The sequence below is a fragment of the Taudactylus pleione genome, unplaced genomic scaffold (genome assembly GCF_031769625.1).
Source record: "Taudactylus pleione unplaced genomic scaffold, aTauple2 ptg000007l, whole genome shotgun sequence".
Lineage (NCBI taxonomy): Eukaryota > Metazoa > Chordata > Amphibia > Anura > Myobatrachidae > Taudactylus > Taudactylus pleione.
In genome coordinates, this window is record NW_028284410.1 from 9,534,246 (window position 1) to 9,555,961 (window position 21,716).

A 21,716-nucleotide genomic window follows, 5' to 3' on the forward strand; every position below is an offset into this window, starting at 1 on the left:
CCTCCCCCATTATTGCCTAACCCTAACCCTCCCCTAGTGCCTAACCCTAACCCCTAAACCTAACCCTGCCCCCACCCTGCTCCTTACCTTCGTTATCCGGTGGTCAGGATGCTGGCATTGGGTTTGTGAGAGGCATCAGGATTCCAGAGATAGTATTATAAGTGCCGCCATCTCTGCTGCCAGGATATTGACAGTATCCTATATAAATGCCCATGATTCAAAATGAACAGAAGTGAATACATATATAATATGCTACATAAACAAAATTAAATATTGCATATAAGATTACATTTTGCCATTGCCAAAATGGTGTCTTTACTTTCTAACACATTCATTTGTTACAAGATATAATTGTTACCTTATTATTAAAAGCATATCTGCCAATCAATTGTAGCCAAAATGGCCTTACCCATGTTTAGTGCTTATGTTTCAATCTTTAAGTTGTCCTTATTTCTGAAGTGTCAGTCAAAAATATAATACTAATATCTCTTTCATGATGATTTTCTAAATTCCAATGTTTTCTATTTCTATATACAATTATGGTAAATTATCCTTCCAAAATAGCTTCTTTAATTTTATGGCGCATTTATTAGTTTTCTAACATAAATATATTTTTTCTATCTGAAGCAGTTTATACAAATCACCTGCCTTATATACAGACAAGCATTAAGAGTAATAAAAATACAGAACATTAAAATTGGTTTCCATACTTACAATTTTGTCTAAAATGCCTGCAGGAATTTCTTAAATTCTTATTAATGCATTCGGTATGGAATGCAAGCTGCCACATGACTGGCAGTTCGAATCAAGGCTGCGGCAGCCTGACAAAACAGCAGAGCCTGACAGCGCTGGAAATCCCGATCGTCTAAAGTTAAGTATAAACTATTATATTCTAACCCCCTAACTCTCCTTAGAGGTCCCTAACCTTAACCTCCCCCCAAAGTGCCTAACCCTAATCTCCCCCTCTAAGTGCCTAACCCTAGCCCCCCCCTTCCCCGCTGCCTAAAACTAAATCTCAGGGGGGGTTCCTAACCCTAAGACCCAGGGGGATGCCTAACCCTAACCCTCCCTACCCCTACCTAACCCTCCTGGAGGGGTGCCTAACCCTAAGTCCCCCCGGGTGGCCTAAACCTAACCCTCCCCCCCGTGGCTGTCCGCTTGTGGCGCTCGGCATCCCTTCGATAGGGATTCTGGGTGCCGGTGTGCCAGCTTCAGGAAAATGACAGGCATCTGGATTATAGATGCCTGTCATTTAACACTAGCAGGGATTAAGGATTCTAGATGCCAGCAGTCGGGATTGCGACCGCCGGCATCTTATACATATCCCCTTAATAATAAACTAAAATTAAATATAATTGATTAATTCAATATATTCTAATATATGTATAAACTTGTAACACTATGTACTGTCTCAATTTATTTTCAGATATTTTTTATTTGTTTAGTGCCCATGTACTGTATAAAGATACTGTAATTGTATTAGTAACGTTAATGTCTATGTGCACAAGTGAAATAAAATTCAGAAGAATGATCTTTCTTACAGAATTTGCTTAATGCTATACACTTATCAACTAGAGCTGTTCTGACTGTATCTATCCATTAGCTCTCTCAAAACACCGTTTTTTTATTCCAACTGAAATACAGTAGTTTGCTACACTATATGGTATGGTATTTCTTCTTTATACACAGCAAATTCACTTTTGAACTAAAGTGATAATATGAGATGGGGATGGTCTTGGAGTCTAGCAGCCAGATCTGAGTAATGCTCAAAGAGAATGCCTTCAAACTGTACAGATTTCTCCTCATAAACTATTGCTGCAGTTGTACCAAACAGCCATTCTAGGAGAGCCAAGTCCCATGCAACTCTGCTAGCAATTTCTCATATGAAAATGCACAATGTGATGCAACTAAGATGCACCACAAGACTGTGCAGATTTATTTCATAGTCTTCATCTGTATACAATGTGCTATGATACAGCAGCCGTGGCCTTTTTCCACATCAAGTTCAGGTGTGATTCATACACAGATTCAGTCACACAGATATACAAGTGTTGAATATCAAATTAATCAGTGCAATCTGGTGGTGCTTCTTAATTACATCGCATTGTGAGTAAGACATATTTTTTTGTTAAAAAAATGCTTGGCAGGAGAACACCTACAATATATTGTATAGATTAGAGGAAGGCAAAAAGCGGGCCCACCAGCTGTTGTAAAACTACACATCCTAGCATTCCCTGCCAAAGTTTAGTTAAATGGCCATGCTGAAACTGTTACAGGGCATGCTGGGATGTGTAGTTCAACAACAGCTGGAGGACCGCTTATTGCCCACCCCTGGTATAGATGGTACTATGTGCCCTCCTGACTGCATAGAATATATCCAAAAACATCAGATAGATGCTGGAGAGGATGTACCAAGAAAGGTACCTTTCTTAATATATGATGGTCCTGTCCAAAGATAGTAAATCTTGGAAAGGAAGTCATTGGTCTTATAACTTATACTTAATGCCTCTATTTCTTATAATCCAAAGTATCTTCTACCCCTAGACTTCCCCAGGTTGGCAAGGCATCAAAAATATAAAACCACTACATAGTCACTGCCACGACTTGCCAATTGACAGCAGACTAGAAACAATCTGCTCCTCCTTCTATGCAGTTTATTATATCTCAAATATAGTAAATTTATAAAATTGAATTCATGGCTAACATTATTAATCGTTCTTCTGAATCATTTGACAAAACATGGAGCTCTTGGTTAGCTTCTAAAAATGCTCATTCCATTATATTTAGTATTTTTTTTAAGTTTCTATTATTAGGACCCAGGGGTTCTCTTCTTTTTTTGCTTATTTCTCCTTATTTTCATTTTCTTTTTTTCTCTCTCTTTATTTTATAAGACTTCACCTTTTGTCATATATGTTGGAGTTTTCTTTTTTATTTTCTAGAGTTCTTATATAAAATTGGTCACAAAATTATGCTGTTTTGGTGTAGACCAGATATATGTTTTGTCTATGTTATTTTATTATTGAGTTTTCAATTGTTTTGGTGTCTGTTTATTGAGATCTGCTCAATAAAAATGTATTTAAAGAAATAAGATAAAGATATTGGAGATAGCAAAGTCACACAAGACCTGCTAGCTCGCAAACACCAGGTGTCTTATGCCACATGGCTTTTTGAAACTAGGGGGTAAATTCACCAAGAATCAAGTCTGATCAAGTTTGGTATTTTTTCAACTCGATTTGCATCACCAAAACTCAGGTAGTATGATGCTTCTGAAACTCACAAATTTACTAATAACAAGTGAGGTTAGCTGTGACCGAGTTGGTTGATGGTGAAGCAGATCGAGATATCTCCCCGGAGTAGCAAATTTAGAGATTACTCACCCAAGTTTGCAGTGTCTTCTCTCTGCCAAACTCTCCCAAACAAGCAGCCTGCACATATCAGTGAGAAATGTCTTTGTGTGTTATGCCTTAAAAAAAGGTTAATATTTTAAAAAAATGACATAGGGTCCCCTCCAAAAAAAGCATAACCAGCACTGGGCACCTCAGCCAGTCCTGGTTTTTAAAAATACAGGGGAAAAATGTGTAGGGTTACCCCATAATTAGGAACCAGCATTGGCAGCTGCGCCTGTCCAGGTTTTAAAATTGGGGGGAAAAAATTGTGTAGTGTTCCACCTATTTTTAAAACCAGCACCAGACTCTTTTGCACTTGTGGTACTCCCACAGTAAAAAGAAATAGTTAAAGAATCACAAGACACACACACTGTAGTAAGTAAAGTTTATTTGACACCTACCACACTCACACATACTTACCTGCTGCTCCACTGGTTTACCTGTGAAAAAAGATTCTAAACTCACCTGTGTCCTGGTGCTGGTCTCCATACCATCACCTGGTCTTGGCAAGAAAACAAATGGACTGTAGTGATGTATGTGCTGCTAACACATACAATGCTACCCGGCTAATGATGAGAGAGAACCCCCACATGTGAACAATCAGAAGCTGGAGCCATCAGCCAATCAGCAGCTGCTGATGGGCTGGCGGGTCCATGCTTAAATACCTTAGCCCAAACAATAATTGCTGCTATGGCCCCTAACACCTCAGAATTCTCTCACTTCCTCATACCAATTCTAGATATCCCTAAACACTTAAACTTATCCAAAACAACCTCAGTGCCACTGTTTTGTATATACAGTACTTGCTTTGATGAGCAACTGGATTTCACAAACTTATCCTGCAAAATGTATTTTTAACAAGAGAATCCATGGAAGTATCAGTAAAAAAAGATAAATAGGGCCAATGCGCTGTCAGAGAGCAGCTAGTAAGAGGGGTGTCAGCCCCCACTAAATCAAAGAAATATAAATAATTGATACCAGCGCTAAACACTAAATAAAATAGAAAAATGGTTTGTTTATAATAAAATACTTAAACATTTATTAGCATATCAATTAATAATAATAATAATAATAATAATAATAATAATAATAGTATTTCAATAGTGCTCAACATTCAATATACTGTAGATGACTAGTAGGCCATTAAAATAATTTAAGTAATTAAATAAATAGTTCACATTTATGAAAGCTGGCTCCTTTACTGATTAATATTGTTCTTATGACACTCTCATCAATGTCCAAATACTCCAATTTAAGCAGCAGGATATTACCGGTATAAGAATCCTAGAATTAAAACAATAGCTTTAGTAACTATTTAGATACTGTAGTACAGTACAGTAAGTCCAGTACATGCAACCTCTACTCAATGCGTTTTGCTGGGTTATACTGTAGGTGTCCAGCTTCCTCAGGAGCATAAGAGCAAAAGGCCCTAAATGGCCTATAAATATCTAGTTGATGATCATTACATTTACTTCACCTGCACTTAATTATTAAAACATATAACCATTCATAAAAAGTATAAAAACTCAGAATTACTTGGTCTCTCTTATCTAATTCATTTCATAATAATAAATAATATTACATTAAAAGTGTATATTTTGACAGCTCCTGTGTCCAGTGTCCTGAGCTCATGATATATAGTGATCACGAGATCAGGTCTAACCTGTCTTCCAGAGTGGATTTTAGCATCCACTGATCCTCCGCTGGTCTGCCCGATCATGTGATTCTCATGTCACATGTACCGGGATGAGTCTATCAACCGAGGTCACAGCAATTCATTGTTATTCTTTCCAGTGAGTCACGTGATCAGGTAGTGCCCATCACCACAATTTTCGCAATACTTCTGGGTATAGCTTCCCATTGGTTACTAGTGGTCACATGTAGTAAGCAATCTTTAGTGACCAAAAACAGCACAAAAGCGAAAACAGAAAAATAAATAAGGTTTTATTCTGGATATTAAATCTTTATTGTCCATGCTGGAACATACCTGATACTGTACATAGGCCCCCATTTACTAACGAGTTTTAACACCAAAATGAGTGATAAATTTCACTGTGTATGATAAATGATGCTCCTGCCAATGAGCTCACAACTGTCATTTTTCTAACAATTGACAGTTGGGAGCTGATTGGCTGGAGCACCACTTATCATACAAAGTGAAATTTATCACTCGTTTTGGTAATAAAACTCATTAGTAAATGAGGCTCCTAGTCATATACTGTATGGCCACATTAAACAGGGGTCACTGCCATTCTCATTAAAACTTCTGAGTGTCGCTCCCCATTGGTTACTAGTGGTCACATGTAGTAAACAATCAAGTGACCAAAAAACAGCACAGAAACAACGTCAGAATAATAGATGTGGTTCCATTCTGGATATTAAATCTTCCTCAACCATGCTAAAACACACTTGATACACAGTCAAATATAGCCACATCAAAAGAGGTCTATAGAAAATATCATGGAGGAAGAAAGCGGTACACGTGCGCCGCTTTCTTTCTCCATCATACACAACAGGTCTGGGACTCCTGTTCCATGTGCTGCACCGCCATATTCCCCACCCCACCACCCCCTTAGTTCCCCTTTCCCCCCACCTCCCATTAATTCACCCACCAGGACCTGGAGAATGGATTATCCTGCTTACTATATAGAAAATATCATATTTTTTATTCATCCTGTGAAGTGAACTAAATACTGATCAAACATTTTATCATTATTGATATCACAGTTCTACATTTATGATAGTAATACTATAATGAAAGCCGACTTAGGGCCATTTTCAATAAAGTATCGCGAGTGACATCATTTTGCCATGCAAAAAGTTTCCTCCGTATTCAATTCCAGAGACTTTTCGCTGGTGTGGTAACTCAATGCAATGGAACCTGCGAAAAAATTTGACTATGAAAAAGTGCAGAATTGGAGTTTTGGTGTGCAAACCTCGGAAACACCCCGTGCACCCTTGGGGCAGTCCCCCAAAGGTAAACTGCATCAAAAAAAGTTTAAAAAATATCTTTGAATACCCCAAAAAAGTACTTTCATTTTGGGGGCAAAAAAGTCCAAAGTTGGGGGACAAATTTAAAAATTAGCGAAATAGACTACAGATGTTAATGATTTAAATTTTGCTAGGTCTTGGCTGGCAAACACGAATCCTGGAACATGCAGGTACAATTAGAAATGCCAGCCAAGACCTAGCAAAATTTAAATCATCAACATCTGTAGCCAGACATTTCTATATGTTTCATGACAGCAATCCTAACCTCATGAAAGCATTTGGGATGAAACATATTCAAATGGGGATTTGTGGAGGAAATATAGATAAAGAATTATTAAAAATTGAAGCTAAGATGATATTTTTAATGGACAGTGTATACCCTAAAGGGCTAAATGAGAATAATAGCTATGCTTCATTTTTGTGAGACTCATTAATTATGACCTATGACATAGGCCTAGTACATTTAGGATCAGAATGATTTTAATAACATATTATACTTACCGGAAGGTCCGGATGGGTGGTTTTTTTGAGAGGTTGGAAACTACTCTTATAATCCTGAAAAATATAAGAAAAAGAGTAAGATTTAATGAAGAAAGATTCATATTAAAATATGGATATGGGATATCTATCATATGATCTCTGATATATTCTCGATGAATTAGACAATTTGAAGCCCTGAACATGAGAGAAAATAGTATATAGGATACACAATGTATCAAGGGATATATATAAATATATAGGATCACTACAATGTTAAATGGAATATCTATAACATTGATTGATAAAGATATTAACTATACACATTTTTTCATTCAACAATTTTTGTTTTTTATTCTTTTTTCACACATATTTTTATTAGTATTTATTTATTGCACTGTAATTTTGTGAATTTGTAGAATTATCCTATATCCTATCACACAAAGGAGGAATCACTGTACTATAAGATATTTTAGTTTGATTGATAGTACCACTTTGAATATTCATATGTTAGTAAATATGAATTTATATATATTAAAAATTATTTTTTTCCCATCTTATCACAGATAAATAGCACATGTATTTATTTGCATATATTTTTATTTTACGTTTTTAACTTTATAGGTTTCACTAATTGTATCAATATATTTAATCTGGATGAGGTATTAATTTCAAGTTAACAAATATATACATATATAGGGCAATATATAAATTTATTTACTTATATTTCTTTATATTATTAATTAATAACATATCAATGTATATATCAAAAATATTGATATAGATTATGATGATATAAAACCGGATCAAAAGATTATTAGGAAGTATGAGATGGACACAACAATAAGGGCAACGTTTTATTATATAATGGAGTAGCATCCATAACTATACCATTATGCTATCCAGCACTAGCCCCACTCATAATAATGGAGGCATGTTGTTAGAATAGACTGCAGTGTGATTGGTGAAAAGGAACACACCTTCTATTCTTAATATCTGAAACTAACAATCATTGGCTCAAATGGAGAGCCTCTAAGGGAGATAAAAGGGAGCGCCGGATTGGTCGCATTGAACTCGTGACCTTAAAACGCAGCATGATTGGTCCTCCTACATGAATAAGTTTTGGGGCTGTAGAGGCAATCGGCTTGCCTTGATAAAGCACATCACAGCGAAACGCGCGTCGGCACATTCGCTGTGTGCTCCTCATAAATCTGATAATTCAATTGTTTGGTGTGTTTATATGTATACTGCATGTTACAAAAGCGGGTGTTGAAGATGTAATAACCCCGCGCACTGAGTACAGCAGATTGGTGGTGTAGGACTATAACAGTTAACAGTGGATTGGAGTAGCAACATAGTTGCCAATATACCCCAGTTATACTGATTATAACTACACTGCTATTATGTATATGTAGAAGTTGGGTGAAAAAAAACACCTTTTAAAAGCAGTAAAAGGAGATTAAACACCTCCAATGGTGATACAATATCATGGAACAATTCATTAGGGGATTAGAACTTGATACAATTGTTGATAAAAAAACAGATGATTTTTATGCCAATTGTTGATGAAAATATTAACCAATAATGTTGTGCATTAAGTCTGGTAATAAAATCTGATTACCCAGTGAATGAGTTAATAATTGGTATTGATAATATCAATATATGTAGTGACATATTATTGATATACTATATAATATTAAGTTATCACCTACACATTAAAGAGAGGTTGTAATTGATCTATCTCCTTATATCAAACACACTATTTGATATAATAATAGAGATTAATAAAAGAGGACACACAACGAAGAAAAATACATTTTATTGCACATTTCTATACACACTGTCTATTTTTCTATTATTTTAAAACCAATATTTCGCTGAATACTACTCCCTTTCGGGATTAGGCAATTTTTAATGAATATCTAATAAAGTATATGATTTTAATACAAAGAAATTCAAAATATGTGCGCCACACTATAGACAAACCTTTTTTTCTCTTTTGCTCTGTATATGTATTATTTGTCTGTTGGCAGCACCCCCTATAAAAATATATATTACTATTGGAATTGAATATGGGGTTATGTCATGCAATTAATGGATGTGTGCGGATAAAAATCCTTTTCCATCAGTATTTTCTATAGTAACAGCAACAAATGTTATTGAATGACTGAATTAAGTATCAGTTTAATCATTCCCTTAAAATAAGAAATAGTTACATTTTTGCAGGCCCTTGATGTTTGTGCCTTTTTCATATCTTGGCCTTAGATCCCCTAATTTGGATTTGTGTCTCAGCATCTTTCCTGGTCCTTGAACTCTATATGACAGTTCTTTTTTGACTCCACCCCTATTTCCCTATACTATCTTACATATTGGTATCTTTAAATGCTTATTTATCTTGAAGGGTACAGGGAAAAAGTTTGCTGTTATCTACTACATTAATATATTTATTTTATGACTGACTACAAATTTTAGCTGACAGATAAATAACAAACTGTCTTTTAAAAATCATTAATTAAATGTTCAGGTAATTGAATTCTTGTCTCAGTTGTGGGGGCCAACATTCTCTTAACAAATAAAGCGGATGGCAAATATTGACTATGTACTACTAGACAGTGCAATACAAACTTAAACTGTCAACAAGTGCTAGTGTTATATTTAGTGATCAATTTCTTGATAACAATAGGTTATCATACTCCCACTCTAAATCCCTGCATCCAGTAGTGGCTATAATTTCTCCTAAAGATGCAAATAAACAGTTTTTTTCTACTCCCTTTTAACATGCCTAATCACTGGAGTAACTACCTTAGGTGCAGGGGGTTCAGCTGCTATGGAGCCCAGGCTGCCTCCAGGTCCCAGCCCTCATCCTGCACCTAGGGTGCCAGGTCAGCTATGGCTGCATCCTCCTGTGCCATCCTGGTCGGCTCTGCCTCCGTCTCTTCTCATTGACTGATACTGGGAGGAGGCATGGCCATGATCCAGAGATGTCCCAGCAAACTCAGCATGGCTCCTCTGTGCATCAGTCAGTGAGGAGAGATGGAGTCAACCGGGTGGGTAAATATGCCTGCCCATCGCAGCACACTGCTGAAGAAGGACACAACCATGGAGCTTAGGTAAGTCAGGGAGGGGGATGGGGGAGTGTAGGGGAGGAGTACCTAGTAGGTGGGCCAATGAAAAATTTGCTATGGGGCCCCCCTAGGTCTAGTTACGCCCCTGTGCCTAATGTATGACACACTTGGCAAAGTGCCTACAGTATAAATGTAACAGGGCCTTGGGGGATGAAATTTATATGTTTATGTGAGTAATGCATCTTTACTGTGATATATAGCACTAAAAATGTACCTGCTTTATGACTTAAAATTATTTTAGCTCAGTTGGAAGTCACTGATATTATTAAATATTACAAAATGAAGAAAAAATACTCCTCCAGCCATTTGCCCAATAAAATCTCTATGAATCTTTCTTGATATGAATATCTTGGTAATCTAAATAATGTGCTGAACAGTAAGTAACATTCTGTTTTTCAGGTTTGGTTACAAGTTTTCTGTGATATTTATAAAGTGTACAAAGCAAATTTAGCATTTATGACCTAAAAGATATAAAATCTGTATTTATGCAAATTTTATAAGTAGATCTGATAATTCTGTTATTTTAAGTTTACTGCAGTATGTTTTATCTTTGATTTCAAGAACTTGAACTTAGATATCTGTGTTTAAAAAGAAAAAAAAAGAAATTCAATCAAAAAGATGTATCAAACCTTCTAAAGAGGACAGAGAGAGAAGTTACCAATTTGAACCAACCAGCTTATAGCTATCATTTTTTGGTATGTACTAGATAAATGATAGCTAGAAGCTGATTGATTACTATGCAACTTCTTCTCTTGTCCTTTTTGGAAGTTTTGAAATAGCTTCCCCTATGAGTTTTTCATAGTTACATGTGCACCTGTTTTTTATATGCTTTACAATAAAAAAACCTCTGAAACTCATCAAAGTGCTACTTGTATTAAATGTATATGGAGTCTAAAAAACAAGTTAATCTGCTGCCATGCCTACTGCTCAGTCCTCCCCTGCTTTTATCAATGGAACAATGGGCCTGATTCAGAGCCGAACGCTCTGACCAGAGCGCTCACTCTGAATCAGTGCCCTCCTCCAGGAAAATGGAGCTGCCTCCTGGCCGCTCGCATAGCTGTTGGTGACCACCCACAGCATATGCGAGTGTCCATGATGATGGTCACGATGGTATTGACCATCGCGACCATCGTGCTTGCGATGGAGACCCTGCAGTAGGGTCTCGCTGCCGCAAGCCCTGGGGTGATTTTGGCTATATCAGAGCCAAAATCAATCCCACTGACATCACTAGTGATGTCAGTGGGGTCGGCTTCATAAGGTAGGCGTTTCCATGGGAACGCCTCCATCTGGCAGGCACGCCCCCGGCACGCCACCGGCACGCCACCCCGGCACGCCCACCAACATTGTCAGCATGCCCCCTTTGGTGTGAGACCCGGAGCGATGGAGAGCCCGTCGCTCGCTGGGTCTCACGAATGCGCACGACAAAGCTCCCTCCATCGTGCGCATGTGCAGTGGGGGAACATCGACCCGTTTGCGAGCGTCCTGCGCTCGCGAGCGGATCTGAATGACCCCCAATGCCCTCAAAGCATTCAAGAAACCTGATGTTTTAAATAACACATCACCTGGCTCTTTGTATTCACTCTTGAATGTACAGTAAATAGGGGTGGGTAGGAAAATTGCTCATGATAGAACAGCAGGGTCTCAGAGCATTAGACAAATTGCCCCTAGAGAACCGACAATATACCGGTATGATAGCAATACTGTGGATATAAACAAAAATTACACACATGTAAGATTTCTGTTATTGGACTATTCAGGGTCACTGATTTTTTTGCATAACAGCATCATTACATCATATATAGAACTGCACTGGAGGAGATCTGGAGTGGAGAGAATTTTAGGAGAAAAAAAGGTGGGAAATAGATATAAATAGATCTAGAACTAGCAGAAGAAGGACAGGGGAGAGAGTTATTATTAAATATAATAAATCATGTTCAAATATTTTTCCAGGCATATTAAAGGTACTAAGTTATCCTGTTTTTTTATTTTTATACATATGATGAGCAATTGAAGGATTGTATCTATGACCCTCATACAATACCCTTTTTAACATAGAACAGAGGTTCCCTAACTCAGGGGGTCATTCAGACCCGCTCGCGAGCGCAGGACGCTCGCAAGCGGGTCGATGTTGCCCCACTGTGCATGCGCACGATGGAGGTAGCTCCGTCGTGCGCATGCGCGAGACCCGGATAGCGACGGGCTCTCCGTCGCTCCGGGTCTCGCACCAAAGGGGGCGTGCTGTCGATGTTGATTGACAGCACGCCCCCTTTGGTGGGCGTGCCGAGGGCATGGCTGCCAGACAGAGGCGTTCCCATGGGAAAGCCTACCGTCTGAAGCCGGCCCCACTGACATCACTAGTGATGTCAGTGGGAGTGATTTTGGCTCTGATAGAGCCAAAATCACTCCAGGGCTTGTGGCAGCGAGACCCTACCGCAGGGTCTCCGTCGCAAGCCCGATGGTCGCAATGGTCTTGACCATTGCGACCATCATCATGGACGCTCGCATAAGCTGTGGGTGGTCACCCACAGCTATGCTAGCATCCAGGAGGACGTTCCATTTTCATGGAGGAGGGCCATGATTCAGAGCGAGCGCTCTGGTCAGAGCATTTGGCTCTGAGTCAGGCCCTCAGTCCTCAAGGCACCCTAATAGCCCAGGTTTAGATGTATCCATGGTTGAGCACAGATGGTTAAATCAAAAGACTGAGGTACTAATTAAATCACCTGTGCCCAAGCATGGTTATCCTTAAAACCTGGACCGTTAAGGTGCCTAGAGAACTGAGTTTGAGAACCTCTGACCTAGAGAATTAAATTATAAACAAGACATGTGGCACAAGATATGCACATTTTTAAAGTTTTGGGCCAGATTCAATTAGCGTAACAAAACAGAGATAGGCGATAAGCCCGATGTTTTCACCTCATTCGCTTGTTTTGAGGCAAAGTGTGGAAAAATTATCTAAAGCAAAATCGTTTGTGAAAAATAATTGCTGTAGTTAAATTGGGGGTACATGTAAATCGGTACTAGTATATTTATGTGTCTCTAAAATGTATTCGAAATTTTTTTTAAAAATACACTTGCTGCAGCCACCTGCAACCCTAAAAACACCTGACCCATCCATACCACCCATTTTCAAACACTTTACATTTGCACCCCAAAAATGACATGCCTTATTTAGGGGGTATTAAAATAATTTAAAAAAAATGTTTTGCCTAATTCAGTGTTGGCTAACCTTGACACTCCAGCTGTTATGTAACTACATAACCCAGCATGCACTGCTACAGTTTTGCTATTAGGGCATGCTAAAACTGTTGCAGGGCATGCTGGGATATATAGTTCCACAACAGCTGGAGTGTAAAGGTTAGCCAACACCGGCCTAATTAGTCATTAGGGGATGCCCAAAAGGTTTTGAACCAAGGACCTCATTCAGACCCACTCGCAAGCAAGTCAATGTTTAGGCCCTGTGCACGCGCAGCAGCCGTACTGCACATGCGCAAGCCCCGGAGCGAGAGAGAAATTCTCTTGCTCTGGGAATCACTACCAATGGGGCGGCTGTTGATGTTGATCGACAGCTTGACCCGTTTAGTAGGCAGGGAGTGGGGGTGGTTTCACAAACGGAGGCGTTCCTTAAGGAACGCATGCCATTTTGTGGGCGGCCGCACTGACATCAGCAGTGATGTCAGTGGGGAGCTTCCTGCTCGATCAGAGCAAGAAGCTGCCTTTGGGTAGAGAAACTTTTTCACCTGTTTTTGCCTATGGAGTTTTTGCACATGCAAAAACATCCTGGAATTGAATAGGGCGATACTTTGGGAAGTGGCAAAAACATCGCATTGGCGAATGTTTTTCGCTGAATGTGGCTTTACGCCTCTGAATACGGACCTTAGTTGAGACTCAAGTGTGGTTAATGGGCCCATAGAGTGAGTACAGCCCAGGGCACTAAATAATATTAATCATTTTTTATGGCTATATTTTATTTATATGGTGCCACATCAATGTAACACTGTACATATGAGTTAGCATGCAAGAAAATATGTACAGTAGGTACATAAGACAGACACAGAATTTATTACAAATAAGCATACTGTATTAGACATAAGTACATCATGATATTATCAGATTACAAAAATATATAAAGGCCACACTACGGGGTATATTTACTAAAGTGCGGGTTTCTAGAAGTGGAGATGTTGCTCATAGCTACCAATCAGATTCTACATATCATTTATCAAGCACCTTCTAGTATATAATAGCTAGAATCTGGTTGGTTGCTATGGGCAACATCTCCACTTCTAAAAAATCTGCACTTTAGCACTTTAGTAAATATACCACTAGGAGTGAGGGCCCTACTCATAAAAGAGTTTGCATTGTAGAATGTATTTGGATGGCCACAAATGAACCCTGTAGGTATATATTGGTGTAAATTTACTAAGGGTTGATTTGGTGTTTTTCTGTGATAACCCCGTGATTTAACAAATCAGAAATTTACTAAAGCCCAAATCAGCGCCAAATTATAGGTGAAACACAACTTCCCACTCCAATACATGGCAAAACACCATCAGAACAAATATAACGAGAACCCTATTAGTCAAATTGATCACAATCACAAAGAAATCGCAGCGCACTGCACAAAATAAGAAGAACTGCTTTGGCAGTCATGCTGGTCCAAATCACTGTCCAGATCAGTGTTATCTGTGCAGGAATTGGTGGGAAAAATAGTAAATATAGGGTTAGTTTAAAAATTAATGCAGTTGGGTCCCCCCAAAAGCATAGCTGGCCCTGGACTTCTGAGCTCAGACCGGTACTAGAAAATTAGAGGAAACAACAGTGTGCAGTAACCAACACAGAGATGAACCACACAGTGTAGGGTCCTCCTGCTATAATGTAGAATCAGCCCCAAACTGGTAAGCTCAGAGCTGTAAATCCTCAGAAATTGGGACACCAAAAATAAAATGGGTTCCCTCCTCCTGAGGATCAACCCCTGATGGTGGTGGGTGTGTAGGTAATTGTGTTAAAAATAGATTAATATTGTTCTTTACATTGGAACTAGAGGGCCCAGTAAGCCTGCCTGTTGGCATGCAGACACTTTGAGAACCACAAGTGTCAGCATGCCAGGATATTAGGGCCCACTGGCACCTATAGTTCCACTGTAAAGAAAACATTACAAAAATGACATGACACACACACTGATTGTTGTAACCCTTTTTTATACCGACTTCATACTTACCTACTTCTTGGATATGCTCAGGGTATGTAGTCAGGAAGCCGGTGGTCGAAATGCTGACCGCCGGCTTACCGACAATTAAATCCCGGCATGGGACTAATGATAGGTATCTAAATCCTGATGCCTATCATTAGCCCCACGGCAAAATCCTGATGCCTGGCATACCAATCGTAGGTAAGCGGGGCATCAGTAACAGATAGCCGCAGAGGGGGAGGGTTAGGTATAGGGCCTCTCGGTGGGACTTAGGGTTAGGCACCCCCCGGGGAGGGTTAGATTTAGGGTGCGAGGAGGGGGGTAGGTTTAGGCACTCCTGGGGGGATGTTAGGGTTAGACACTAGGGGGGAGGTTAGGGTTAGGCACCCCCTAATGGAGGGTTAGTGTGGGGAAAGGGGTAGGGATAGCCTTTATACTTACTCTGTCTGGATCTCCATATGCCTACTTTCCTGGATCAATATTTCGTTTGCCAGTCTGATGTCCGGCAGTATAACATACTGATTCCGTGCTCAGCCCCCTTGTCCATTTAGTACTCCATGGTCTTGGTAAAACAAAATATGCAAACACCAGAGTTCATGTACATGCTGTACACTGTGTACAGTGCTGAGATATGACTGTTCCCATGTCGTACACTGCACTACACAATAGTGAAGCACTGATTGGCTAAGAGTCTTTCTGTTTTGTATACATATGTGGCATTAATACAGCCACACAGCTGGTACCATGTACAATATGTGTAAAACAGAACATGGCATATTTCTTTTCCGTTTTGTCAAAAATGTTGTCTAGTGCTATCATGGCTGCTTTCAATCAAGGCAATGAAAAACCTAGTTGGGTGTGGCTCACAAGCCAGTCCGTTTATAAATGTTTCTCTCTGTACCTGAGAGGAGAGGGCATTTACCTGCAATGTAATGGTGTGATGGACATATATGCCAGTGTAGGTACTTGCAGAGAATTGGGGTCCCTTGACATTGGGCTGCAAAATTAAATGTTTTGATAAAAATATAATCATAATCCTTTATTTGCTAGATACAGTACACACAGTTGTGCAGTATTTTATTGTCAGCACCAATACCAAAAGTCTTTCTGACCTACTTAACCCGGGAACTGTTGATTTCTCATTGTCAGAACAACACTCTTCTCTCTGAAATTAGTATCCTGGCTCATGGCTGGAGTGCTGCTGTTTCTGCTTCAGACTCCAGTTGCCTGTTTTGCCTAGTGCAGTGGCTACCAAACTCACTACTCAGAGCAGCCTAAAAGTCCAGGTTTTAAGGATATCCATGGTTAAGCACAGGTCATTTAATTAGTACCTCAGTTAGTTTGATTATACTCTCTGTGCTAAATCATGGATGTCCTTAAAACATGGACTGTTAGGGGTCTTGAGGACCGAGTTTGGGAAACCATGGTCTAGTGCAGTGTGCTGTTGTTCCAGTCTCCTGTTATTTGCATTTACAGTACCTACAGTAGTGTCTTCTGCAGCAATCTCAGATATCAGTGACCAGTGTTCCAAACACGTTCTGCACCTGTCACAGTCTGCATCGATTCCAGCCTTTTAGCACCAGGGCAGTTCTGAACTTCAAATCTAAAACAATTCTGAACATCCTGCTGGCTGCCACAAGTACTACTGGCACACCAATATTTTTCTGGCACTTCCTACAGTATATTTACAACATTCCTCCCCGAACTATAAGTAGGGCTATGAGCGCCCTGTGCTGGCCCCACCAATTTTCAGTGTGATGTCATGACGATGCACATAAGTGGGTGGGGATGCCAGCACTTGAAGCTGCAGCAGTGCCTGGAGCATCTTCATGCTCTGGGCAGCTGTAATTATGGCAGGGTGCCTGCCTGTAGTGTCCCATGGACAGCACTGCCACAGTGGTGCTGGCTGCAGAGTGCCACCCCACTGCATGCCCCTAGTTACAGCCCTGATTCCTCCAGTGGTGCACAGCACTCCAGTATCTACACTTCCTGCAGAATTACAGACACTCCATCATGCTCTTGGCACTACATCCATATTGCTACTGTGATACAACTCTTTATGAGAAGCAGTAAAATCAAATTACCAAGCTTCCTCCTCCTTACTGCTAACTAAGCTAATCCTAAGGGTCCTGATCAAAATCTGCAAAACCCCAGTGACCTAACAGGTAGCTATTGGGGTTCAGACTGCATTCTGGACAAGTCTTGTTTTTCCTCATCTTTCCTTTTGACTCTGACAGTTCCAAGCTGATAGTCATTATATAGGGTTTCTTGTGGGGCTGCTTGTGGGTCTGACACAGCCCCTGGTGCTATAGCAGGCAAGATGAGTAATGCTCATTGCGATAACCTGGCAGTGCTGCATGGTACTCATGGTACAAGGGTTATTATATGGGCATCTTTGCACTGAATGATATAATGAAAAAGGATTTGAAGATGACAAACTCCAAGGGTAGTGTTCTGATTGATGATTTCAAGTCCTACACTAAGGAGAAGGATTTTATATTTTTTTCCACTTTCGATTTGGAGACTTGTGGCATCTGATAAATACTATGTATTTTTCATTAATGTATCACATTTTAACACTTTAACTACTACGTACAATATAACTCACTGGTGGTGTTCTGGGGTGGTTTGGTGGTATTGGCCCAGGGGATCCCATGTTCTGGACTTGAACTGTATGAATATTAGGGACCCACCTGATGAAGTCACCTTGATGCTGTAGATGGGCTTACACTTTTGGCAAAGCATGTGCTAAGAACATTATTTGTACTCCATGGTAAATTGAAGAGTTTATTAGAATGGTTCTGATTGCCAGTGTTCTTAGTGCTTAGATTGTACACCTGCATTTTCCATTTTATATTTAATGGTGTTTATGTTTGTTTTTCCTCCCATGGATTGATTTTTGATGTGCTGATTGTTTGGGTAGCTGACTACTCATGTTTTTTTGGACTACACAGTCTGATGCTGTCTTGAGATCAAGCTTTTTCCTGTTTACAGCAGGGTTCATTGGCTTAGCCACAGATACATGTTGTTGGATGGTTTGTTGGTACATTTGTTAAAGGCTATGGCTTAGCATAGTGTTCCCTGGATTCAGCTTGTGAATTTAGATTGCAACGACTTGGAAAAGAGGTTAGCTTTGGATCTGCAGCTCGCTATAGTACAGGATTTGGAACATCGGTTGTTGGATTGCCTACGGCTATTGATGTCTCACATGGTCCCCAGACTTGTTTGACGTGGCATTCAGGATCCTGTTGCTACAGATAAAATTCAGAAAATGGACACAACTAAATTTCTCTTGGTTAACAGGGTTTTTGGTTGGGTATCTTGGTGATTTGTATTTTGTGAAATTTATGTTAGAGCATCTATGGTGGTGGTGCTGTTGTTTTGTAAACAGAACTTCACTGTGGCTGGAAAGTACTGTTGAACAGAACCATGTGCAAGTTTAAAGTTTATTTTTATATATGTGTTTGGGTGCACGCACCTTCATAACTATTGTATGTTGTGAGCTGCACCACCCTTACAGGGGCAGCAACACTTCCATCATAGGATAATTAGTCTGGTTTAGAAGGAAGCATTGGATACCCATGTTCTTGTTGTTTGAGCACCTCGGCAGTCTCTGAGTATAATGTATATTTATTATGGTCAATTATACAGTGTATGAATTTTCTGTGTTGTGGACAATCTTTATTTGCCTTCATATATTTCATTAGGTTATTCAATTAAAAATACAGTAATTGACCATTTTTAATGCCAAATTACTGTGCTGTGTCTTTATTTTAGTGTTAAGTTTATTACTGTTAAATAGTGTTTATTTATTATTTCATGGCTGATGCAGTGGACTCCCTTCAGCCATTAGCAGGTCTAGTAATATCAGTGGGAATAACAAATATGCAGCCAAGTATTAATTAATCAGATGTGGATTAATGTCACTTCTAACAGGTGTTTCTGTTGATGCATGCACAATTTTGTCACAATTATGTGTACATTCCTTAGCTGCACTCCGCTTACTCATCCCACCTGCCCCAGTTTGTCTCCGAGTGTAAAATGATGCAATTCTACAATATGTAATATTGTATATACTGTATGGACAGATGCAAAAAAATATATATATTTACTGTATGCACAGTACAAAAGTGCATTTATTATTCCAAAATAAAAAATGATGAACCTCCAACTCAGAATTAGCCACGTAGAAATTGTATGCCAACAAATTATGCGTACAGCAATGACTACATTAATATAGCTTATATGTGATGTTCAGATGTTAGGTTCCTGATCCTAAGACATCTCTGTAACTTTGAAAGATTTCAGAATTAGCAATGATTGTTCATTCTGTACTGTATATTCTAACACACTGGGGCTAATTCAGAGTCACATGCTGCTGTAACAACAATAGTGGCTATTGCCATAGTCGCGTCTGTAACTTTATGATTATGCTAGTAATCATGTGTCTGACTGTGCAAGGACTGGGACAACACTTTGTGCCTCTTTAGACGAGTCAGTCTCACTTGGTTCATCTTTAGACGCTACCCTTGGATGCACCTTAGATATTTCCCATGCTAGGAGCAGAATATCCATCAGAGTATGCCCTCCAATGTAGGTGATTAAGCATCTGAGTTTGCAAACCAGTTATGCAACATGCCCAGAACATTACCATAACACGTCCTATGAAACAACATATCTCCATGTGTCTAAATAGCCACCACAGTCACCGTCCAGGAACTACAAATTAATTAGATATACATTTTTGTGACCACGTGACTCAATCCACTCTCAGCATAAGACCATGGTGCAGATGTATTGTGCAACTTTTTAGCTATTTAGATGCATGAACAGTTCTAAAACATAGGGCCTGATTCACTATGGATCGCTATTCTGCTTATACGCAGGCAACACAGTTGCTAATAGCAGCGGGCATACTGTATATAAATGTTTGCATTCACATTGCGATCGCAGCCTAACATAAGGCAGGGCCGAAACTAGGTTTTTTGTCACCCGGGGCAAGACAGTCATTTGGTGACCCCCCCACACATCGTAAGATGGCATTTTCTGACATAAATTTTATATCCATTCCTTAAAAATATTAGTTAAGGTTTCTAAATAAAACCATCAAATGTCCAAAATATTTTATTAAAATTACAAATATTGATAGAACAAACATATAACACATAATGCCACATATTGTAATGCCCTTTACACATAATGCCACATATTGTAATGCCCTTTACATATAATGCCACATATTGTAATGTCATTTACACATAATGTCACATATTGTAATGCCCTTAACACATAATGCCACATATTGTAATGTCATTTACACATAATGCCACATATTGTAATGCCCTTAATACATAATGCCACATATTGTAATGCCCTTAACACATAATGCCACATATTGTAATGTCATTTACACATAATGCCACATATTGTAATGCCCTTTATACATAATGCAACATATTGCAATGCCCTTAACACATAATGCCACATATTGTAATGCCATTTACACATAATGCCACATATTGTAATGGCCTTTATACATAATGCCAAATATTTTAATGCCCTTTACACATAATGCCACAAATGATAATGTCATTTACACATAATCCCCTCTGCAGCAGTGACCCTATAGTAATGCCCACTGTAGTAGTGCTCCTATAGTAATGCCCCCTGCAGCAGTGCCCCTATAGTAATGCCCCTGTAGCAGTGCCCCTATAGTAATGCCCCCTGTAGCAGTGCCCCTATAACAATGCCCCTTGTAGTAGTGCCCCTATAGTAATGCCCCCTTCAGCAGTGCCCCTATAGTAATGCTCCCTGTTGTACTGCCCCTATATAATTCCCCCTGTAGCAGTGCCCCTATAGTAATGCCCCCTGTAGCAGTGCCCCTATAGTAATGCCCCCTACAGCAGTGCCCCTATAGTAATGCCCCCTGTAGCAGTGCCCCTATAGTAATGCCCCATTGCAGCAGTGCCACTATAGTAATGTCCCCTGTTGTACTGCCCCTATAGTAAGGCCATCTCAGCAGTGCCCCTATAGTAATGCCCCCCGAGGTAATGTCCCCATAGAAATGCCCCTGTAGTAATGCCCATGTGCAGTGGCGCTGTTGGATGCAGGGGCTATGGGCCCCTAATCCGGCACCCGGTACATGAGCACCTCCAGCCCCCCCTAGTTGTGGCACTGCATAAGATGCCTACTTTCTCTTACTCACATCTGTATACTCGGGCAACATAGTGAAACAATCTGTAACATCGAGTAACATAGGACCCATATGCACAGTTAAGGCAGGTCAGACCTCACTTAGGAAATGTTTACTTCAGCACATGCCTCAGGCTACATATGGTATCACAGTGGCTAATTTATGCACACCCCTGCAACACCGCCCCAACACACTAGCAATTGGGCGATTGCATGCATACAAGCAACTGCGTTCCTTGCTGAATCAGGCCCATAGACCATTTGGATGAATATCAGCATTGCATAGACCTCTGAATCAGCACCACTATGTTGAGTTAATTGCATCATAAGACACAAGCAAGTCTACCTAGCCACATA